The 24,875-nt window shown below is 47.5% G+C and overlaps 2 long non-coding RNA genes across 2 annotated transcripts; one reads left to right on the forward strand and one right to left on the reverse strand.

The window, feature by feature from the left end:
• Positions 1 to 5,039: 5,039 nt before the first annotated feature.
• LOC307215107 lies at positions 5,040 to 6,968 on the reverse strand. Its single transcript, XR_013838266.1, has 2 exons — positions 6,873 to 6,968; positions 5,040 to 5,297 (listed from the first exon to the last, which is right to left on the reverse strand). It is a non-coding gene; the product is annotated as an uncharacterized lncRNA (long non-coding RNA).
• Positions 6,969 to 17,379: 10,411 nt separating this feature from the next.
• On the forward strand, positions 17,380 to 18,488 carry LOC307215212. The gene is made up of 2 exons (XR_013838388.1): positions 17,380 to 17,553; positions 18,237 to 18,488. It is a non-coding gene; the product is annotated as an uncharacterized lncRNA (long non-coding RNA).
• The last annotated feature ends 6,387 nt before the right edge of the window (positions 18,489 to 24,875 follow it).

Genomic DNA, 24,875 nt, shown 5'->3' on the forward strand with positions numbered 1-24,875 from the left:
CAGAGTGTTCCACCAGATTGGAGCCACAGCCGAAAAAGCCCTGGCTCTAGTTGAGGCCAGCCTAACCTTTCTGTGGCCTAGGACCTTCAAGATGTTTTTATTTGAAGACCGTAAGTTTCTCTGTGGGACATATCAGGAGAGGCGGTCCCGTAGGTACGAGGGTCCTAGGCCGTATAGGGCTTTAAAGGTTAAAACCAGCACCTTAAACCTGATCCTGTACTCCATCGGGAGCCAGTGCAGCTGGTATAGCACCGGGTGAATGTGATCTCGCAGCGAAGACCCCATAAGGAGTCTCGCTGCAGCATTCTGCACCTGCTGGACTTTCTGGGTCAGTCTCAAGGGCAGCCCCACGTAGAGCGAGTTACAATAATCCAGTCTGGAGGTGACCGTTGCGTGGATCACAGTGGCTAGGTCAAGGCGAGAGAGGTAAGGAGCCAACTGTTTAGCTTGGCAGAGATGGAAAAATGCCACCTTTGTTATAGGGAGGTGTCGAGGATTACACCCAAACTCTTAACGGACGGTGCTGGCACTAATTGTGCCCCCGCAAGAGATGGGAGTTGCCCCCTCAATCCCATATCGCCCCGTCCCAGCCACAGGACCTCTGTCTTCGAAGGATTTAGCTTCAACCAGCTCCCACGTAACCATCCAGCCACAGCTTCCAAACATCTGGTCAGTGTGTCTGGGGCCGAGTCAGGATGGCCATCCATCAACAGATAGAGTTGGGTGTCATCAGCATACTGATGGCAACCCAGTCCAAAACTCCGGACAAGCTGGGCGAGGGGGCACATAAAGATGTTGAAAAGCATCGGGGAGAGTATCACACCCGGAGGTACTCCACACACCAAGGAGTGGCGCGATGACAAATCCCCCCCAAGCGCCACCCTCTGTCCCTGACCAGAGAGAAACGAGCGCAACCATTGAAGGACTGCGCCCTGGATCCCCACGTCGGCAAGGCGGTGGTCCAGGAGTTCGTGATCGACCATGTCGAAAGCTGCTGACAGATCTAGAAGAATCAGCAGCCCTGACCCACCTTGATCCAGCTGTCTACGAAGATCATCTGTTAGGGCAACCAGAGCCGTCTCGGTCCCATGACCAGTGCGGAAGCCGGACTGGAATGGATCCAGAGCCGATGTTTCATCCAGAAACCTGCCAAGCTGTTCAGCAACCACTCTCTCAATCACCTTACCCAGGAACAGAAGATTCGAGACCGGGCGGTAAGTGGATAGATCTAAAGGATCTAATGATGTTTTCTTTAAGAGCGGGCGCACCACTGCCTCCTTCAGTTCTCCTGGAAATGTCCCGGTGCCAAGGGACAAATTGATGATATCCCCCAGGAGGGCCCGCACCTCGTCTGGGCACGCTCTAATCAGCCAAGACGGGCACGGGTCGAGAGGACAGGTGGGCTTTCCAGATTGGAGGAGTCTGTCTACATCAGCTGGGGATATCCGGTCGAAGTGGTCCAATACTGGACCCGAGGCCAGTCGAAGGGCCTCCAGTTCCTTTATTGTAACCAAATTGGCAGGGAGGTCATGGCGGAGCAACAAGACCTTCTCCGCAAAAAAGCTCGCAAATGCCTTACAGCTGCGTGTCAAATTGTTATTTAAATTTGGCTGTCCCTCAAGGGACGTTAAAGACCTAATTATACTAAATAATTGTGCCGGGCGAGAGCTAGCGGAGGCAATGGAGGCCGAGAAGTAAGACTTCTTAGCAGCCTTCACCGCCATCTCGTAGGTTTTCATAAAAGCCCTATAAGATGTTCTTGAGGCTCCGTCACGGGCACCCCGCCATACTCGCTCTAGCCGTCTGAGGTCCCGCTTCATTTTCCGGAGTTCCTCGGTAAACCAGGGAGCCCGGTTTCTGCGGGGTCGCAAAGGGCGCTTCGGTGCAATCTCATCGATGGCTGCCAGGAGCTGGATATTCCAGCCCTCAACAAGCTCACTCAATGAGTCGCCAGGGGGAGCAAGGTCCCGCAAGGCCTGACGGAATCTTGGCGGAACATATTCATCTTAATCGCTGAAATCCGGCCCATTAATGACAATTTTAAATTTGACCTTATCTCCAAATCTCTCTTGATTTCATTCCATAATTTCTCATAATTGTCTTCATATAAGTTCAAATTTTCCCCAGACAGATTCACCCCCAAGTATTTAACTTTTTTCACAATATCTAGGCCCGTCTTTTCTTGTAATAATTTTCTTTCCTCATTATCTAAATTTTTCTCTAATACTTTGGTATTGCTCTTGTTTAATTTAAATCCTGCTACCAGACCAAACTCTTGTATCAGCTCCAGTGCTTTAACTGCACTGGAGTCTGTATCTTGTAATGTCAATACTAGGTCATCCGCAAAGGCTTTTAATTTGTATTGTTTGGATCCTACTGTAATACCTTTAATTTGTTCATCCTTTCTAATCATACTTAGCAAGACCTCAAGAACTGAAATAAACAGCAGAGGGGAAAGTGGGCACCCTTGCCTGGTTCCCTTCTCAATTCTAATTTCCTCCGAAACGACATTATTTACATTAATTTTAGCTTTTTGTTCCTGATAAATCCCTTTAATACCATTTAAAAATCTTGGCCCACCCCCATACTCTCAAAATTATATAACATAAACTCCAAGATATATTGTCAAAGGCCTTCTCTGCATCAATAAACATTCACATTGCTTTAAACTCTTTCTTGCTTCCAGCTTTTCCAGGATATCCAACACATTTGTAATGTTGTCTTTCATCTGTCTTCCAGGCACAAATCCTGCCTGGTCCTTGTGGATATACTTAGATAAAACCTTCTTTAGCCTGTTAGTCATTATATTTGCAAAAAAATTATAATCCACATTGAGTAGGGAGATTGGTCTATAGTTTTTAACATTGGATCTATCTTGACTCTGTTTAGGAATCAGAGTGATATAAGCTTCCTTCCAGGTTTCAGATGCTTTGCCCCCTCGTAAAATCAAATTAGATACTTCTACCAGGGGTTGAAAAAGCCAATCTTTCAATGTCTTGTAATATTTCGCTGATAGACCATCAGGTCCCCGGCTTCCGGGTTAGCGCCATTGGCAATGGCGGAATTCCTCTGACTGAGAGGAATTTGCTTCATGAAAATTTGGGTCTGGTTGCCACGGCGAAGGCGGAGACCTACTATAAATCACAGGCGGGTGAAGCCTGTGAACGTGGGATTCAGCTGGCACCTTCTGCGCCTCCCCTACTCGCAGGGAAACCCAGTTTCGGGGATCCGGAGCGACGCAGGGTGAGTGGCGCGGTGCTTCGAACCGACTGCTTTCTTCATGGAGCGAAGCCGCACAGCTGTTGCTGGAGAGCGCTGACTTTTTCCTGTGGACAATTAGATTTTAAAGCAACTACCCGTGAGTAGAGTGAAGAATTGGATTTTTAAAACATCTTAATTTGGCATCGAACGGGGGAGGTTCAAAACAGGAAGTCCGCCTTCCCCTTTTGTAAATAGACTGAAGCAAAGAGGCTGCAAGCTAAAGTCTTGGAAAGCCTATTCTAAAGGACTAAATTTCCATCAGTAAAAAACATCTAACCCCCTCCCCCTTGGAAGCAGGAGAAGAGAGGGGAAGTGTTGGATCGTACATGCCTGCAGGAGAGAGTGAAGGAAGTTAGAACACTACCGCTCCGAACCTGGAAACGGGCTGCCATTAAGATTGACGTGCTTTGAAATGTTTACTCACTGCAAATAGAACGCATCATTACTGATTTGACTTCTTCATCTTTTAAATACCATTCCAATAGACGGTCCAGCGCGCGTCCTGGGGGCAGGGCATGCCACTTGCAGGAGCATAGTGCCCAGCACGGGCCCGGGAGGGGGCAGCCGAGATGGCCCCCTACCGGGATGCAACTGCCAGGGGCGATGCGCTCCCCCCGCACTCCTCTTCCTCCACCATTGCCTACGTGCCTCGCTAAAGTCTCCAACCTTCCTGCTCTGCTCTGTTTTAAAGTTGACCTCCTTAAGCAATGTTTTGTTGAAGATAATTGTTTAAGAGAATTGTTTTGTTCACTTTGCTGCACTAAATGTCCTCTGTATACTTAAGCTTCCTTTGTAATTTCAAAATATTGCTTTGAGTTTGGGGTGGGTGGCTTAGCCCATATGATGCTGGAGCGAGTCCCTTCTCATTCCCGGACCAAGCGAGGGTTGAAATCCTTTGCTGAAGGAGCCAGGCAGCTTTCTGGGCCAGCGAATGGCCTGAGGGCGCAAGGAAGGTGCTTGCTCTGCGCCCGAGAACACCTGGCTGGCAGTCAGAAGGACAAAAGCCACAGGGGGAGTGGCTGCTTCCAAGCCTGGGACTGGGGGAGAACCACGCCTCTGCTTTGTCTGGGAGAAAGGGATTTCCATCCCGGATCAGAAACCCCCAAAAGACATTATTGGACGGCTGCAGATCATGCCCATTCAATACCCTCGGAAGATTAGGGGAGACCTGCCCCTTAGCCCCCATTGATCTCTGCCTGGGACTCCCAAAGGGTGACTTCCGGGTTCGCTGCCCCCCTTGCGTTTTACTTTGGATCGCTTTGTTTGATGTTTAAATGCAGCTGCAAAACTCCTCTGATGTTATTATGGGTGTGAAATATGTTGGCGGGGGTGTTTATTGGGTTGTTTTTGTTTTGTTTATGTGTTTTGTGGTTTTATATCGTAACTGCATACTGTGAACCCCCAAATTTAATAAACAAATAAATGGATAAAACAAAATGAATTCCTCCCTCTCCCTGCCAATTCGGAGGCAGCTCTGTCCCTGACACCCATCTGGAAAGAGGCAGGGAGTGGCATTGCGGTGGGAGAGTGGCCCTTGGGGGTCTCCCTGGGTTGCCCATGTTGGTACCCCCATCCCTTATTCAGAGGGATGGATTCCAGAGCAGGGGAAGGGTCCGCATCCCCCTCTGAGTCTCTCACCCCCAATTTCTCTAGAGTAGGAAGAAGAGTGAGGGCAACCGACCAGAACTGGGTGGGGAGATGACCATTGAGATGGGGGGGGCCTTGGAACATGGGGGGGATCAGTCCGCCATGAGAATTGAGGACACAGGAAACCAGGACAGATTGCAGAGGGAGGATTTATTAGAGGGTCAAGCATCACATGGGGGCAAGAAGGGGTGGCCCCCACCCCACCCGGTGGGTGGTGAGATCAGTAGGAGCTAGCCACTTCTCCCTGGGGGTGTCTCAGTGGGACCGGCGGGCCAGCGCATGAGCCATCACCCCAACCAGCTTGTGGAAGGCATGGGGGCAAGCAGGGGTGAATTTCTGTCTAATGGGGGGAGGAGTAGCTGGATGATGATGATGATGTTGTCCAGGAGCTGGAAGAGAAAAAAGAGGGTGACTCCTTCTGCCAGGGGACCCATGTGTGGGACACCCTCTCCCCACAACAGATCCCACAACAGATTCAACAGATTGAGACTGAAACCTGACAAGACAGAAGCACTGCTTAGGGTGGACTTTGGGCAGGTGGGTGTGGGGAACTCCCTGGTCCTGAATGGGGTAACTGTGCCCCTGAAGGACCAGGTGCACACCCTGGGAGTAATTTTGGACTCTCAGCTGTCCATAGAAGTGCGGGTCAATTCTGTGTCTACCAGCTCCGTCTGGTACGCAGCATGAGACCCTCCCTGCCTACTGTAGGGGTGCAAATATCCAGAGTGTGGGGTCAGGTGGGATTACTATGAGGAATTATAAAATATGCATCAAGCCGTTGTGTCCACGATGAATGCATTGCACTGACTGGGTTTGATTCATTGACAATAATTTCTGACCAAATCCCACAACCTTCTGCACCTCTGGCCATTTCCTCTACTGCCCATCTCTCTTGCTTGTCAAGTCACATACACAGTCCAGTTGCTTTGCCAGGCATGCATCCTGGGCCATAAAGATAGAGGGCAAGCTTCTTTGAAGTAGCTCTTCTGATATGTTAATCTTAGGGCCAGGAAACAGGTCTCACACAAAGGTGAGAATGATCCCTGTCCTCCTGACCATCCTTCTTCTCATGTGTATTGATTGTTTATGACCTCCAGGGTTGCTGGATGGACTCCTTTGTAGTTTTCATTCATTTACCCAAAAGTATGCATGCCTAACTAGTGTTTGTAGTTTAACTTTGTCCCTACTTGGGTTTGTTGAAATGCTCAGAAGAAATCTGATTGGTTCTTGCGAACACTCTGTAAAAAGCTCTTTTGTGAATAAAACGACCTGGTCCAGGGGCTGGAGGCACACACACAGAGAGAGATTATTATACACACCCTTCCCAGAGTCTTGCTGGTTCAAGTCTCTGTGTGTAATCTTATTAATCAGAGTTTAATCCTTCCTTTACTTTGGGAACGCCTCAGTGGACTGTCTGGCCAGAGTGGTCCATGCTCTGGTTATCTCCCGCTTGGACTACTGAAATGCCCCCCATGTGGGGCTACTTTTGAAGGTGACCCGGAAACTGCAACTAATCCAGAATGCGGCAACTAGACTGGTGACTGGGAGCGGCCGCTAAGACCACCGAGCACAATTCAAAGTTTTGGTGTTGACCTTGAAAGCCCTAAAAGGCCTCAGCCCTGTATACCCAAAGGAGGGTCTCCACCCCCATTGTTCAGCCCAAACCCTGAGGTCCAGCTCCCTTCTGGCAGTTCCCTCACTGTGAGAGGTGAGGTTACAGGGAACCAGGCAGAGGGCCTTCTTGGTTGTGGCCCCTGCCCTGTGGAATGCCCTCCCACCAGATGTCAAGGAAATAAACAAATAACTGAAATCTGAAGGAAACCCTGTATCAGGAAATGTCTAATGTCTTGCAATGTTTTATGTCCTGTAAGCCACCCAGAGTAACACACACACACACACACACACACGGCACCCCCAGTCCCCCCCTCACCAGGCAGCCCCTTGGGGCGGGGGAGCAGCCTCACCATGATGTTGACAGGGTCCATGTGGAGCTTGTCGCAGAGCAGTTCACGCAGCTCGGAAAAAGCCTCCTGGACCTTGTGCAAAGAGGGCTGGAGAGGATCCTAATGAGAGGTCAGGGCTGGAGAGGTTCCCGAAGTTAGCAAAGAGCCTCTGGCACCAGGGGTAGACCACCAGTGTGCTGTAGAGAAGGAACAAAGGAAGGAAGGAAGGAAAAAGGGAGAGGCATGGATGGTTATTATCCAGGTGGAAAGAGGAGCTCCTACCCAACCTGCCTAGAGAGGCAACCACCCCTGGCCTTACTCACCAAGAGAATCCCCACCCAAGGCTGGCTGTGGGCTGGGAGCTTTTCTCGGCTGCTGGAGAAAACCTTCTGGGCTGAGCTGGAGCTTCTTCCAGGGCTGGAGCCTTTTATACCCTGCGCCAAAGCTCCTCCTCCTGGATTTACAGAAGCCGACCTGGATTCTTATTTGATCTAAGAATGCTGTGATTTTCTTTATGACATCCCTCTTTTCCTCTGAGAAGTCCTGGAGGCTATGGAGTAATGCCACCCCTGTGCCAAGGAGACAAGCAAGTATAAAGGCTTTAGAAGACAGCTGAAGGCAGCCCCAAAGGAACGTCTCCACCCCATCGCTCAGCCCAGACACTGAGGTCCTCCTCCAGTGATTCAGCTACAGGGTACCAGGCAAAGGGCCTTCTTAGCAGTGGCTCCCTCCCTGTGGAAAGACGTCAGATGTCAACCTGGGTGGCCTGAAAGACGGACTAGACAGATTCATGGAGGAGAAGCTCTAATGGCTCCTAGTCCGGCTGGCTCTGCTCTCCCTCCACCATCAGAGGCAGCGATGCTTCTGGATCTCACTTGCAGGAAACGGCGTCAAGGGAGAGGCTCTGGGGCTCCAATCCAGCTTGCCCATTGGGGTCCATAGTTGGCCATAGGAAGAAGAGGATCCTAGACTCGATGGGTCCCCTTTGGCCTGACCCAGAAGGCTCTGTCATTCCCAAACTTAAGGAACCTTGGGAAATAGAGTTCCATGAGGGAGCACTAGGAATTTCCAACAAAACTTTCAGCAGACATTATAGAACTTCAAATCCCCAGAATTCTGCAATTGTTTGTTCAACTATTTTCATGTGTATCAGAGGCAGCGATGCTTCTGAATCCCATGTGTATATTTGCCCAGACTGATTCAGGGGACCTTTCAAGGGGCGCAGAATCATCTTTCTCTTGAGAAACACCTGCCTGTGGCCTCAACTTTTCTGGCTATATGAGTTTGGGTCACTTTAGTAGTCTACATATCCATCTTCGCTCCTGCTTTCTTTTGTAGCACCTGTTCTGCTTCAAAGCCCATATTTCGAACGAAGCTCTTGCTCAGGGATGGGGAACCTAAGGTCTTCTCTTCCAGATGTGGCCTGACTCTGCTTCCCATCCTAATCCCTGCCCTTGTTGAACCTCCCTGTCTTCTTACCCCTGCCGCTTCCAACTCTCCCTCTGCTTTTCTCTCCCCACACTGTCAAACCTGAATGTGAGCTCCCTGGGGCAGAGTCCTGTCCTACATTCCAAGGGCCCTCAATTGATACATGGTGAAGTAATAATCATCATCTGTAAAAGCATTTAATTATCCTCAACGGGCTCAATTATCCTCAAGCAATTGCAACTCTGTTTGCAATGCTTTCTTGGGCCCTGGTACAGATCAGGGCATGTGGCCAGGATTGCCCAGGGCCACCCGTGTCATTGGGAATGAGGTGGCTGCTTCAGGGGCAGATGCTGGGCTGGATGACACAGGGGTGAGGCATTGTAGGACAAACACAGCCTGCCACCCCCAAGCTGGCTTGCTGCCTTCAGGTGCAGGAGAGAACATTGTCCCATCTCCAGCACTGAAGACAAAGATTCAGCTTCCAGATGAATCACGGGAGCTGCAGTTTGTTAAGTATTGTGGCTCTTTGAGGGGGTAAACTACACTTCCCAGCAGTCTTTGGGGGAAATCATGTGCTTTCACTGTACGTTGAGAACAGAGCCTTAGAAGATTTGGGTTTCCCCATCCTTGCTGAGGGTGGGGACAAAACCCATCACCCTCATGCCCTGGCTGACCACCATCAATGACAGAGCACTGGGCTAAATGGATCTTGGTCCAATCTGACAGGGCAGTTTCAAATTTCCCAGGAACTCGCCTTAATGCTCTGCCAGAGGTATCTATTTTTCTGTGTTGGGAGTTACCTGTGAGTAAAAAGGTAGAGGTAAAGGGACCCGTGACCTTAAGGTCCAGTCGTGGCCGAATCTGAGGTTGTGGCACTCATCTCGCTTTATTGGCCGAGGCAGCTGACATACAGCTTCTGGGTCATGTGGCCAGCATGACTAAGCCACTTCTGGCGAACCAGAGTCACGCACGGAAACAACTTGGTTTGGATTCCACTGTATGTTCTTATCTATCAGATGGGAATAATAGGGACTTCCTTTGAAGGACTGTGCTAGATTATTCATTGCTAACCTTCAGGCAGCATTTCTGGGCTTCTCAGAGGTGCCTAATACATTGCCCCCTTATGCTCCTGATGAGCTTTGCAAGTTGCAGCGCCATTAAGAAAGGCCATGCTAGTCCGCCATGACAAGTGCTGCTAGAGAAAGCAGAGATGGAAGGTGGTGTCCTTTGCGGAGTGTGAAGTATTCACCCAGCACACGCTTGAGCTCATGGGGAAAGAACACATGCCCCCCCCCCCGACCGTGGCTGAATTCATTCCCAACAACCCAAAGGACAGGCTGTCCCTCAGACGGCACCCAGCGGACAACTGAGCAGATCTCCCACTGAAGATTCATCCTTGCTACCAACCTTGGGGCGTGTAAAAGTGTAAAAGTGTTGCCCGATAATAAATGTTGGAAATGTAAAGAGACTGAAGGTACATTCTTTCACCTTTGGTGGACATGCCCAAGGATTAAGACATTCTGGGAGATGATTTATAACGAAATGAAAAAGGTATGTAAATATACCTTCCTGAAGAAACCAGAGGCCTTTCTCCTGGGCATGGTCGGCCAATTGGTGCCAAAGAAGGATACAACTTTTTTTATGTATGCAACAACAGCAGCAAGAATACTCATTGCGAAGTATTGGAAGACACAAGATTTACCCACCCGGGAAGAATGGCAGATGAAGTTGATGGACTATATGGAACTGGCGGAAATGACTGGCAGAATCCGAGACCAGGGAGAAGAGTCGGTGGAAGAAGACTGGAAAAAGATTAAAGACTATTTACAGAAATACTGTAAAATTAATGAATGTTAGAAAAATGTTAGAATGAAATTATATGGCTTCAGTAGAAATGTTATAAGGAACCAAATATAAACAGATTAATAGAGCATTAAAGGAAAAAATAAGGTTAGAATGTGTTAAGATAATTATAGGATAGAAAACAGAGGAAGATGGAAAGGAATTGCTGAAACAATTAACAGAAGTGGAATACAAAAAGGGAGGTGTGAGGAGGTCGTTGAAATAAGTGAATGAAAGATAAGATATTGAAATTGTTTGATGTGTTTTAAACTGTTTTTGCTTTGTTTTGTTAGTTTAATGTGTTTGTGTTATGTAGTGTTTTTGTATTGTATTGTATTGTTCATTTTTTTTCCTCTTTGTTGTTTGTAGTGTTTAAATTGTTGGAAAACTAATAAATATTATTTTCAAAATAAATAAATAAATAAAAGTGTAAAAGTGTCAGTGGTCTCTTAACAGAAATCTAAATTCAAGAAACCTACGGCACCCAAGTTTATTTAGTGCAAGGAGCAGAAGTGATTTGCAGGTGATTTAAGTTTCTGGTGTTGATGCGATCGTAATTCCTTGGCAAAAGCAAATGAAAACATTAGTGGAGTAACTGGTGCATTGCAAGGCAGAAAAGACCCTCAATGTTGATATGAAAAGCACTTGCGTTGGGTTTCTATGTCCTGTTGCTACCTGTTGCTACCTGGTTATTTGACATGTTGCTACCTGGTTATTTGACTGACCAGTTCCCAGATGCAGGGCTGGGGAAAGTTCTGAACAAAACAAAACCAGAAACACTTTCCTGTGAGAAAACAGAACCAAAGGTCTTGCGCATGATCAGGGCCTGAAAACTGCCCGTCCATCAGCTGCCTTGCTCTCCTGGCAGAGGGAATTGCTAGCCCGATGGACGGCCCTCTTATTATCAGAGAAATGCTGGAGGGTATGTGATCCTGGCTGCTGAAGATGGCTGGAAGGTCGTTTGTCCCGTCAGCTGGATGAGCTGATCTGCAAAGCCAAGAGGGGCTCTCTGGGCCGTCTATAACTGAGGATCTGGGCTTGAGTTCCCCAACTGAAGCGGAAGGTAAGCCAGAGCAGTTGCGCTTTTGCTCAGCCTGTTAGATACGTCAGCAGTCGTTCTACTAGCATTTAGGAAAAGATGCTGCGATTACTGAGACCCAGCATAGGTTTCCCCAAAATAAGTCAGCCAGACCAATCTGTTTTCTTTCCTTCTTTCTTTTTTCTCTTTTTGGACGGAGTTACAAACTTGGTAAATTAGGGGAATGCTGTGGACATAGTGTATCTTGAATTCAGTGAGGCTTTTGACAAAATCCCCCATGATATTCTAGCGAGGAAGCTGTTGAAATGGAGGTTGAACAAGGTAACTATTTGGTGGATTTGTAGCTGGTTGACTGACCGAACCCAAAGAGGACTCCTTAATGGTTCCTCATCAACCTGGGGAGAAGTGATAAGTGATGTGCGCAGTGTGCTGTCCTGGGTCTGTCGTTGTTTGACGTCTTTATAAAGGACTTGGATGAAAGAATTGAGGGGGTGCTCATCCAATTTGCAGTTGAAACCAAACTGGAAATCGTAGCTAATGCCGCAGAAGACACAATCAGGAGCCAGACACTAGTACCAAAAGAGTCCTAGAATTAATTCAAGTATTTGGTCAGGTCGCAGGATTTAAGTTGAATAAACAAAAAACTAAGGTACTGGAAAAAAATTTAACAGATGTTGAAAGAGAGAGATTCCAAGAGGAAACTGGGTTAACGGTGGCAAAAAGAGTAAAATACCTGGGGATTAACATGACATCTAAGAACGTAAACTTATTTAAGGATAATTACGATAAGTGCTGGACAGAGATAAAGAAAGATTTAGAAATATGGTTGAACCTGAAGCTTTCCTTGTTAGGTCGAATTGCAGTAATTAAAATGAATGTATTGCCTAGAATGTTATTTTTGTTTCAGACATTACAAATTGTTGATAAACTGGATTGTTTCAAGAAGTGGCAGAAAGATATATCTAAATTTGTCTGGCAGGGCAAAAAGCCCAGAATAAAGTTTAAGATACTCACTGATTCCAAAGAAAGAGGGGGGTTTGCCCTGCCGGACTTAAGACTGTATTATGAATCGGCAGCTTTCTGCTGGGTAAAAGACTGGCTACTTCTTGAAAATGCAGACATTCTAGACTTGGAAGGATTTGATAATAGTTTCGGTTGGCATGCATATATTTGGTATGACAAGGTTAAAGTGTATAAGGGTTTTAAAAATCATATTGTTAGGAAAGCACTGTATAATGTTTGGATTCGGTATAAGGATTTATTGGAAAATAAAACTCCCAGGTGGCTTTCACCGATGGAGGCTAAGGAGGTAAAGAAACTTAATATGAGAACTAATTGGCCAAAATATTCTGAAATTTCAGAACAAGAAGGTGGTGAATTTAAACTACAAAGTTTTGAGAAAATAAAGTCCAAGGTACGAGATTGGCTCCATTATTTTCAAATAATGGAGGCCTATAAACAAGACAGGAAAATTGGTTTCCAGGTGGAGAAATCGAAATTAGAAACAGAACTGTTAGAACCCAATACTAAGAATGTATCAAGAATGTATAACTTGCTGCTGAAGTGGAATACAATAGATGAGACAGTGAAGCCAGCTATGATTAGATGGGCACAAGACATAGGTTATGACATTATGTTTGCTGACTGGGAGCAGTTATGGACCACAGGTATTAAATTCACGGCATGTAATGCCCTACGAGAAAACATTATGAAAATGATTTACAGGTGGTACATGACCCCAGTCAAGCTTGCGAAGATTTATCATCTGCCCAATAATAAATGTTGGAAATGTAAAGAGACTGAAGGTACCTTCTTCCACCTTTGGTGGACCTGCCCAAAGATTAAGGCCTTCTGGGAAATGATTTATAATGAGATTAAGAAAGTACTTAAATGCACCTTTCATAAAAAACCAGAGGCATTTCTCTTGGGTATGGTCAGCCAATTGGTGCCGAGGAAGGACAAAATTTTTTTTTTGTACGCTACTACGGCAGCAAGGATTCTTCTAGCAAAATATTGGAAGACACAAGAGCTACCCACGCTGGAGGAATGGCAGGCGAAAGTGATTGACTTTATGGGATTGGCAGAAATGACCGGCAGAATCTGTGACCAAGAGAAAGAGGCTGTGGAGGAAGACTGGAAGAAGTTTAAAATATATCTTAAGAGCTACTATAAAATTGAGGAGTGCTAAAATGTTAAGGGAGAGGAAGACGTAGAATTACAGCGGTAAATCTTGTTGGACTTAGGGTGAAACTGAAAAGGAGAATGAATTTAAATTTAATTGGTTAAAAGGGTTGTTGAATAATTGTTAAAAAAAAAAAGGATGCAAAAAGGGGAAGGTATGGGGAAGTCCGAGAAAAGAGGCTTATGAAAATGAGGTTAAGAAATTATGAATTTATGTGTTTGTTTGTATGTTGTTCTTGTTGTGTCTTTTAAAAATTGGAAAACTAATAAAAAATTTATAAAAAAAAGACACAATCAGGATTCAAAATGACCTCAGCAGTCAACCAAAAACTCTTTCAGATCAAAATGCAATTTTGTGTGAAATTATAGGAATAGACTATTCGTTGGAGATTGAATGCGAATTTATTAGATGATCAAGAAATATATGAAAAAGCACAATAAACTTTAAAAGACTATTTTATGCCTAATTGGAATGGAGAAATAAAAATCAATGTAATGTGGGGGAGACCTGGCTTACTAGCAGTACATGTGAAAAGGATCTAGGGGTCTTGGTGGACCACAATGTCACGGCTAAAATGGCCACTGTTTCTTTAATGCGAATAAAGCTGGGTCAGCAGGTTGTATATATATATATATATATATTGAGAAATGTTAGTTTGGTGCTGAGGCTGGTGTTTGGGTTGGTTGGTTGGTTAGTGCTGGTGTGTATAGTTATTCAGTCATGTTTTGCACAAGGACTTTTAAGAATAAAACTCTGCAAGGATATTCTCGTGGACTCTTTTATACAGACAAGGGTCCAAGGACCAGGCTGAAGAGACAAAGGGAGGTCAGAATCCTTTCCTTCTTTTTTTTGCTTTTTACTAACACTGACACACAAGCTCAACATGAGTCCACACTGTGATGCAGCAGCAAAAAAAGGGAATACTATTCTAGTCTTGTGATTTTATCCTGTGAACCGCCTGAGACCTGCGGGTGTAGGGTGGCCTACAAATTTGGATGATGATGATGATGATGATGATGATGATTCAGTCCTATCATGGCGCCTTGTAGCTGCCTCTCCTCTCCACTCAGAGCTCCCCTTGCTTTCTTCACAGGGCTGGAACAGGAGCTGCTCTGGCATCCCTTTCTGGAAGGCTTTGGTGCACGGTCCCTGCTTAGGGGTCCTGATCCTGCAGCCTCTTCTCTTCACTACTTTGCAGATCTGCCCAGCCTCCTGCTGAGTCAGGCCTGGCTCCCCCTGATAGCTCCGGCTGCAAGAGGCCGACCTGTTGCTCAGGAGGAGGTGAAAATGACTCTGCTGCAGATCACCCAAGCAGCAGCAATTCTGACACAGCAAAAATACACTTTCGCCCAGCGAGCTTTGGAATTAAAGGAGCATAACTCAGTCTGGAGGAGCATCGCTGGTTGTTGGCGAGACTGAACCTTTCGTGTCCTCAGGCCAGTGGAACTCTCTGCCACTGGAGATTCAGGGGGCGCCTTCCATGCAAAGCTTTAGCTGCCTGCTGAAAACATGTCTATTCCTCCTGGACTGTGCAGGCAATTAAGAACGCATCCTTTTGCAGATGCTTAATCAATGTCTGTTCACTTTTTCAAAGGTTAAACAGGTATTATGTCTTTACTGAGGTAAATCTCTTGGGTATAGTTTTGTATGACACAGCGGTGTACAAATATTTTTATAAATGAATATGAAATGTTTTTATAAATACATGTGAATGAAGGAAATAAACAAATGAGGAGAGCTGGGCTCCCATTGCTCCCACTGGCCAACCAGATGTCCAACGGAAGCCCCCCCAGCCCCCTCCCCCTCCCGTGCTTTGCTCTCCCCTCCCCCAGTCACAGGCGCTCAGTGGCTCAGAGCATATCCCCTCAACTGTGCCAGAACAAACGGGACATCTCATTTTTCCCTGCGTGAGCATGGCAGTCATTTGGGGGCCCCTGCTCTCAGGCGATGTCGGGATGCGATTTCCCCTCGAAAAAGGCACATTGTGGGGCCAGGGACCTTGTGTGGGTCAGGTGATTCACACAGGAGTGCGGCCCCAGAAGATGGGGTCCCACTTTTCCCCCATGTGGCATTTGACAGTGTGCCATGGGCTGGCTTAAAGGAGCCTGGTAGCCACTGTGCCCAAGGGCCACGGAAAGCATTCACTGCTGCTGTGAATGTTTTGAGTTTGGGGTGGGTGGCTTAGCCCATATGATGCTGGAGCGAGTCCCTTCTCATTCCTGGACCCAGCAAGGGTTGGACCCAGCAAGGGGAGAAGCACGCCTCTTCTTCGTCTGGGAGACAGGGATTTCCATCAAGTTAATCATGTTAATCATGGCCACTATAAATGGGATTTAAGGGCAACAAGTAACAGTGCAGTTCTCAGCGTGTCTAGCTAGAGGGTGTCTTCTTGAATTTGATGGGTCTTACTCACAGGTAACTCCCATCACAGAGAAATAGATACGTCTGGCAGGGCTTTAGGGCGAGTTCCTGGGAAATTTGAAACTGCCCCGTCAGATTGAACCAAGATCCATTTAGCCCAGTGCTCTGTCATTGATGGTGGTCAGCCAGGGCATGAGGGTGATGGGTTTTGTCCCCACCCTCAGCAAGGATGGGGAAACCCAAATCTTCTAAGGCTCTGTACTCAACGTACAGTGAAAGCACATGATTTCCCCCAAAGACTGCTGGGAAGTGTAGTTTACCCCCTCAAAGAGCCACAATACTTAACAAACTGCAGCTCCCGTGATTCATCTGGAAGCTGAATCTTTGTCTTCAGTGCTGGAGATGGGACAATGTTCTCTCCTGCACCTGAAGGCAGCAAGCCAGCTTGGGGGTGGCAGGCTGTGTTTGTCCTACAATGCCTCACCCCTGTGTCATCCAGCCCAGCATCTGCCCCTGAAGCAGCCACCTCACTCCCAATGACACGGGTGGCCCTGGGCAATCCTGGCCACATGCCCTGATCTGTACCAGGGCCCAAGAAAGCATTGCAAAGAGAGTTGCATTCGCTTGAGGATAATTGAGTCGATTGAGGATAATTAATTGCACTTTCAGATGATTATTATTATTTCACCATTTATCAATTGGAATGTAGGACAGGACTCTGCCCCAGGGAGCTCACATTCAGGTTTGACAGCGTGGGGAGAGAACAGCAGAGGGAGAGTTGGAAGCGGCAAAGGTATGAAGACAGGGAGGTTAAACAAGGGCAGGGATTGGGAGCCCACTGCCTGCCAATGGGAAGCAGAGTCAGACCACATCCGGAAGACCTCAGGTTCTCCATCTCTGAGCAAGAGCTTCCTTCACAATATGGGCTTTCAAGCAGAACAGGTGTACAAAACAGGTGTACAAAACTGCCTCTGATGGTGGAGGGAGAGCAGAGCCAGCCAGACTAGGAGCCATTGATAACCTCTCCTCCATAAGTCTGCCTAGTCCTTCTTTCAGGCCACCCAGGTTGACATCTGATGTCTTTCCACAGGGAGGGAGCCACTGCTAAGAAGGCCCTTTGCCTGGTACCCTGTAGCTGAATCACCGGAGGAGGAGGACCTCAGTGTCTGGGCCGAGCGATGGGGTGGAGACGTTCCTTTGGGTCTGCCTTCAGATGTCTTCTAAAGCCTTTATACTTGCTTATCCCCTTGGCATTACTCCATACTCTCCAGGATTTCTCAGAGGAAAACAGGGATGTCTTAAGGAAAATCACAGCATTCTTTGATCAAATCAGAAACTAGGACGGCTTCTGTAAATCCAGGAGGAGGAGCTTTGGCCTAGGGTATAAAAGGCTCCAGCCCTGGAAGAAGCTCCAGCTCAACTCAGAAGGTTTTCTCCAGCAGCCGAGAGAAGCTCCCAGCCCACATCCAGCCATCATGGCAACTGTCATGATGAGAGTCGACGTGGCAGAATTGGGTGGGGACGTGCTTACCCGGTAAGTCCAGGGGTGGTCGCCTCTCTAAGCAGGTTGGGCAGGAACTCCTCTTTCCACCTGGATAATAACCATCCATTCCTCTCCCTTTCTCCTTCCTTCCTTCCTTCCTTCCTTCCTTCCTTCCTTCTCTCCAGCTTGATCGTCTTCCCCTGGATCCAGCGTTTGTTTCCCCTGGACCCTAAATTTGGGGACCTCTCTGGCCCTGCCCTCTCATTAGGAACCTCTCCAGCCCTCCTTCCACAAGGTCAAGGAGGCTTTTTCAGAGCTGCGTGAACTGCTCTGCGACAAGCTCCACATGGACACCATCAACTTCATGGTGAGGCTGCTCCCCCACCCCAAGGGGATGCCTGGCGGGGGGGACTGGGGGGGTACTGTGTGTGTGTCACTCTGGGTGGCTCACAGGACATAAAACATGGTAAGACATTAGACATTTCCTGTTACAGGGTTGCATTCTGATTTCAGTTAGTTTTTCATTTCCTTGACATCTGGTGGGAGGGCATTCCACAGGGCGGGGGCCACAACTGAGAAGGCCCTCTGCCTGCTTCCCTGTAACCTCACCTCTCACAGTGAGGGAACCGCCAAAAGGGTCGCCTTCAAAGGTAGCCCCACATAGAGTGCATTACAGTAGTCCAAGTGGGAGATAACCAGAGCATGCACCACTCTGGCGAGACAAGCTGGGGGTGGGGTCTCATCCTGTGGACCAGATGGAGTTGGGAGACAGCTGCCCTGGACACAGAAATGACCTGTGCCTCCATGGACAGATGTGAGTCCAAAATGACTCCCAGGCTGCTCACCTGGTCCTTCAGGGGCACAGTTGCCCCATTTAGGACCAGGGAGTCCCCCACACCTGCCTGCCTCCTGTCCCCCCAAAACAGTAATTCTGTCTTGTCTGGATTCAGCCTCAGTCTGTTGAATCTGCTGTGGGATCTGTTGTGGGGAGAGGGTGCCCCATACATGGGCCCCCTGGCAGAAGGAGTCACCCCCTCTTTTCTCTTCCAGCTCCTGTTGAAGTCTTCATCACCCACCCCCCACCCCCTTTGGACAGGAATTCACCCCTGCTTACCACCATGCTTTCCACAAGCTGGTCAGGGTGGTGGCTCATGCGCTGGCCTGCCGGACCCACTGAGACACCCCCAGAGAGAAGCGGCCGCCTCCTTCTGCTCTCGCCACCCACCAGGTTTGGTGGGGGCCACCCCTTCCAGCCCCCATGTGACGCTTGACCCTCTAATAAATCCTCCCTCTGCAGTCTGACATGGCTTCCTGTGTCTCCTTCTCTGGGACAGAGGGAGGGGACAGGCCTGGGGGTGGGGGGTTAGTTGGGGGGGCATGGAAAGGGGGGGTCTTCTCTGTCACTCAAGAAGAATCATTAAGCACCAGTGGGGGGTTTTAGGGCGCTATGGCATTTTGCCCCCTCCAAGCTGCAGTGCTTTTCAGAGCCAGAGACCCCTGCTGTGTCCCCAAATCTTTAATCCCCAAAATTCCTGGCAAGGTCCGTCCCCCCCGATGCTCCCAGGCCCCCGCCCCGTCTCATTGGTTGTCTCCCCACCCATTTCTTGGTATTTACTCCTGTTCTGTTGCGCTCTCTGTTTTTCCTACTCTGGAGAACTTTGGGGTGAGAGACTCAGGGGGGGATGCGGACCCTTCCCCTGCTCTGGATTCCATCCCTCTGAATAAGGGGTGGGGGTACCAACATGGCCACCCAGGGAGACCCCCAAGGGCCACTCTCCCCCCGCATATCCCCTCCCTGCCTCTTTCCAGATGGGTGTCGGGGACGGAGCTGCCTCCGAATCGGCAGGGAGAGAGGGGAATTCATTTCCTTTTATCCATTTATTTCTTCATTAAATTTGTGGGTTCACAGGATGAAATTACGATATAAAAACACAAAACACAATCAAATAAAAACAAATACAACCCAATAAACACCCCCGCCAACATACTTCACACCCATAAAAACATCAAAAGAATTTACCACCTTCATTGGAACATCAAACAAAGCGATCCAAAATAAAACGCCAGAGGGGCAGCGAACCCAGCAAGTCGCCCTTTGGGGGTCCCAGGCGGAGGTCTATGGGGGGAAAGGGGCAGGTCTCCCCTAACCTTCCGAGGGTATAGAATGGGCACGACCCGCGCTCGCCCGGTAATTTATTTTGGGGGGTTTGTGAGCCGGGATGGAAATCCCTGTCTCCCAGACGAAGCAGAGGCGAGGTTCTCCCCCCGTCCCAGGCTTGGAAGCAGCCCCTCCCCCTGTGGCTTTTGTCCTTCTGACTGCCAGCCAGGTGTCCTCGGGCGCAGAGCAAGCGCCTTCCTTGCGCCCTCCGGCCATTCGCTGCCCCAGAAAGCTGCCTGGCTCCTTCAGCAAAGGATTTCAGACTGTCCCCGAACAGCCCTGGCCAACTCCCGTGGGGAGGGCGGGGAACAGCTTTGAATGGGGACAGAATTGGCAAGCGAAGAGGCTCCCGCCCCCGTGGAAGAGATCCTGATTTCTGCTGCAGGAGAAAAGCATCTCTTTGGAAAGACGCTGATTTCTGCTTTGCTTGAACGGGGCAAGGAGGGGAGGGAATGTTATAAGTTATGGGGCTTTTTCGGGATCTGCGTCATCTCCCTTCCCCTGAAGCAAGGAATGCAAAGATTTCGGGAAGAGCGGACTTTAAATTTGCCTCTTTGCGATGGATTAGTTTTAGAAGTCAGGACTTTGCCTGAAAGAAGAGGGAGTTTTGAGGGATTTTGACCCCCCCCCTTGGGACTTCCTCATGAGAAATGAAAGCAGTAAAGAAGAAAAGAGGGGTGACAACTGGATCGACTGTCTGCTAAGCAGGAAGATTTACGAGTTTAGGGGGGAGGAAGGAGAGGAGACCAGGATTTCGTGGAGATTACATCACCCCATCTCCTTGGAGCCTGAAGGTGGAAACAAGAGCAGGGAAAAGGGACAGGACGGACCACATTGTGCAGCATCTTGACGGCTTCTGAGACGCAAAAGAAGAGAAATGGATTCTGCATATTTCTCAATGAGCTGGTTGTATGTAAAATTAAATTTGGTGGAATGTGAAGGGTGGGTGGCCCTGGGAGTCCGCGCTAGTGAGGCTGAGTTGCTGGTTATGGGGGCCAGAATTTCAATGGCTTATCTCTTGAGGATAATTGAGTCAATTGAGGATAATTAAGTGTACTTTCAGATTATTATTATTATTATTATTATTATTATTATTATTTCACCATTTATCAACTGAGGGCCCTTGGAAGGTAGGACAGGACTCTGCCCCAGGGAGCTCACATTCAGGTTTGACAGCGTGGGGAGAGAGCAGCAGAGGGAGAGTTGGAAGCGGCAGGGGTAGGAAGACAGGGAGGTTCAACAAGGGCAGGGATTGGGAGCCCACTGCCTGCCAATGGGAAGCAGAGTCAGACCACATTCCAGAAGACCTCAGGTTCCCCATCCCTGTGCAAGAGCTGCATTCAAAATATGGGCCCCAGGATCTGGACCTCAGGGTTTGGGCTAAACAATGGGGGTGGAGACACTCCTGTGGGTATACAGGGCTGAGGCCTTTTAGGGCTTTCAAGGTCAGCACCAAAACTTTGAATTGTGCTCGGCGGTCTTAGCAGCCCCTCCCAGTCACCAGTCTAGCTGCTGCATTCTGGATTAGTTGCAGTTTCCGCGTCACCTTCAAAGGTAGCCCCACATAGAGTGCATTGCAGTAGTCCAAGTGGGAGATAACTAGAGCTTGCACCACTCTGGCCAGACAGTCAGGGAGGGTCTCATTCTGCGTACCAGATGGAGCTGGTAGACAGCCGCCATGGACACAGAATTAACCTGCACCTCCATTGACAGCTGTGAGTCCAAAATGACTCCCAGGATGTGCACCTGGTCCTACAGAGGCACAGTTGCCCCATTCAGAACCAGGGAGTCCCCCACACCTGCCCGTTCCCTGTCCACCAAGAACAGTACTTCTGTCTTTTCAGCATTCAACCTCAGTCTGTTGAATCCGTTGTGGGGTCTGTTGTGGGGAGAGGGTGACCCACACATGGGCCCCCTGGCAAAAGGAGTCACTCGCTCTTTTCTCTTCCAGCTCCTGGGCGAAGTCCTCATCACCCTCCTGGCCGCCGACTTTGGGAAGGAATTCAGCCCTGCTTACCACCATGCCTTCCACAAGCTGGTTGGGGTGGTGACAGATGCGCTGGCCTGCCGGTCCTGCTGGTCTCGCCACCCCCCCAGGGAAGAAGAGGAGCCTTCCTTTGTCCAGTGCTTCTTCCTGCTTCTTCCATGTGGTAGTTTGAAGTCTTGTTGCAACAATAAAGATTAGGCCAAGTGGCTGCTGTTTTGCTCCAATACTCTTGACTGGTGTCTTTGTTGGACAATCCAAGTGAGCCTGGGGGATGTTCCCGTAACAGGAGGTATGTCAGGGGAGCCGGCACTTTGATGCAACAGCCACGTGGCATCCATTAAGGGGGACCGCTGCCCAATCGACTGTTTCAGCCCACTCCCCAGCCTGGTGCCAACGCCATTCTACCTAAAGAGTTCGTGCAACACACAAGTTACGACAGCCGTCCTTGCACTGAGTCCCACGTGCCCAGTTACTAGCAGAGCAGGTTGGGTTTGCAAGAGCCAAGTTGAAATATGCTCGGAGCTGTGTGTGGATTTCAGCTCATAATAGTGAGGAATGAAAGTTTCCCCAAAGTATCCGCTTTATATACATTATTTACACAATGGGCTGCACGTGATTGTCTAATTCCAGGATTCTCCTGTAGGCCAATCAGGTTGCGGATTCACTTCCACCTGGAGTTGGATTGGGTGGCTCCTGCGGACCAATCAGACTGCTGCATTCTGGATCCTATTGTTCCAGGACCAATCAGACTGCTGCATTTTGTATCCCATTCAACTCAGTACATAACACAAGAGATCCAGAAACTGAAGTACAGAACTTTAAGGGACTCCAAGGGTCATCTAGTCCAGCCCTCTGTGATGCAGTTATCTCAGCTAAAGCATCCATTACTGGTGGCCATCCAACGTCTGCTTCAAAACCTCCAAGGAAGGAGAGTCCAACTTCTCCCAAGGGAGACCGTTCCACTGCCAAACAGCTCTTGCTGTCAGAAAACATTTCTGAACATTTAATCAGAATCTCCTTTCTTGCAACATGAAGCCATTGGTTTCAGTCCTGCCCTCCAGAGCAGGAGAAAACAAGCACGCTCCTTCCTCCATGGGACAACCCTTGAGATATTTGAAGATTTGATATTTGATATTTGAAGATGGCTCTCATATCTCCTCTCCGTCTCCTCTTCTCCAGGCTTAACATACCCAGCTCCTTCAACCGCTCCTCATACGGCTTGCCTTCCAGACCCTTGATCACCCTGGTCTCCCTCCTCTGCACACCTTCCAGCTTGTCCACATCCTCCTTAAACTGTGGTGCCCAGAAGTGGACACAGTGTTCCAGGTGTGGTCTGACCAAGGCAGAAGAGAGCAGGACTATGACTTCCCTGGATCTGGACACTAGACTTCTGTGGAAGCAGACTATAATAGCATTCCCTTTTTTTGCTGCTGCATCACAGTGTGGACTCATGTTGAGCTTGTGGTCCACCAAGACCCCTAGATCCTTTTCACATGCACTGCTAGTAAGCCAGTTCTCCCCCATCCTATATTTGTGCATCTAGTTCTTCCTGCCTAAGTCCACAACCTTACAATACATTTCTCCCTGTTGAAATTCATCTGGTTAGCTTGTGCCCAGTTCTCCAATCTGTTAATGTCATTTTCTCTATTTGTTTTAATATAATTTTTATTAAATTTTACACAGATTTTTCCAACACAACATCTCCGAACACAATGTAACAAATCTTTGGCTGTCACAGCCTAGGACTTCCTTCAAACCCTTCCAATGGTTTTCTAAATTCCTTTCTGGTTACGTATTTTATTACTATGCTTATTGTTGTAAGTCCAACCTTACACCAGCTAATCTTAGTCCTTTTCACAATACTTCTTGCAACTCTACAAGTGACGTTATGTAATTACTATTGTCTTTCAAATACAACATAAATTTTTTCCAGTCCTTTTCAAAAGTCTGGTCCTGCTGGTTTCAAATTTTCCCTGTAAGTCTTGCCAGCTCAGCATAGTCCATAAATTTTATTTGCCACTCCTCTTTTGTTGGTACCGTATTTCTTCTTGCTTCCAACTTTGGGGTAGTAATATTATTCCTGCACTAGTTGCATACAAAAAAAGTTTTTTTTTTCCAAAAAAATTTAAATTAATTTTCACAAAATTATAAACAAACAAACAAACCTAAATCATAACTTTATTATAATTACACTTATTAACATTGTTAAGTGACTTCCTCGCTTCCCCTTGGTTGAATTTCCATGCATATCCTTTTAACTGCTTTCCAAATCATAATTCTTATAAACTTAACTTAGCCTATTTACATCCTTATATCTTATCAATTCAAAATTAAACATGTTCAGCATCACTTCACTTATATTAATTCCTAAGCCAATCTGTTTCTTGCAAGCTATTTCCAATTAATTTAACTTAACAAATTTAGCTAAATAATCATAAAATTTTGTCCATTCTTCCTGATACTCCTCCTCCTTCTGGTCGCAGACTCTTCCGGTTAGGTCGGCTAGCTCCGAAAAACCCATCATCTTCATCTGCCATTCTTCCACCATTGGTAATTCTTGGGTTTTCCACTTTTTAGCTGATAAAATTCGAGTAGCAGTTGTGGTATACAAAAACAACTTAACATCTTTGTTGGGCAATTCCAAACCTGTTATTCCAAGAAGAAAGGCCTCTGGTTTCTTTATAAATGTATATTTCAACATTTTTTTCAGTTCATTTTAATCTTTTCCCAGAAGTCTTTCACCTTGGGGCAGGTCCACCACATGTGGCAAAAAGTTCCTTCCTTTTCTTTGCATTTCCAACATAAATGATCACAGTTATGATATATCTTTGCTAATTTAACAGGAGTCAAATACCATCTGTACATCGTTTTCATTATACTTTCCTTTAACACAGTACAGTGGTACCTCGGGTTAAGTACTTAATTCGTTCCGGAGGTCCGTTCTTAACCTGAAACTGTTCTTAACCTGAAGCACCACTTTAGCTAATGGGGCCTCCTGCTGCTGCTGAGCATGATTTCTATTCTCCTCCTGAAGCAAAGTTCTTAACCCGAGTTCTTAACTATTTCTGGGTTAGCGGAGTCTGTAACCTGAAGCGTATGTAACCCGAGGTACCACTGTACATGCAGTGAACTTTACCCCTTTCTTCCACAGTCTTTCCCAATCCTCAAACACTGTATTGTGTCCTACGTCTCTTGCCCAATCTATCATCACAGATTTAACTTGTTCATCTTTTGTATGCCACTCCAACAATAACTTATACATTTTCGACAAATTTTTACCTTTATTATCCAACTACTCCGTCTCCACCTTGGATTTTTCAGAAGCAAAACCGTTTTTCTTATCCATTTTATACAATTAATTTGGTGGTAATGTAACCAGTTTAACTTATCTTTAATTTGTTCAAATGGTTTTAATTTATATCCTTCTTCATCTTCCGACAATAAATCAGAATATCTCAACCATTTGGTATCCATATCTAACTTTTTCTGGGCCTTTGCCTCCATTGGTGAAAGCCATCTGGGTGTCTGACTTTCTAAAAGATCT

The sequence above is a fragment of the Podarcis cretensis genome (assembly GCF_951804945.1).
Source record: "Podarcis cretensis genome assembly, chromosome: 4".
Classification (NCBI taxonomy): Eukaryota; Metazoa; Chordata; class Lepidosauria; order Squamata; family Lacertidae; genus Podarcis; species Podarcis cretensis.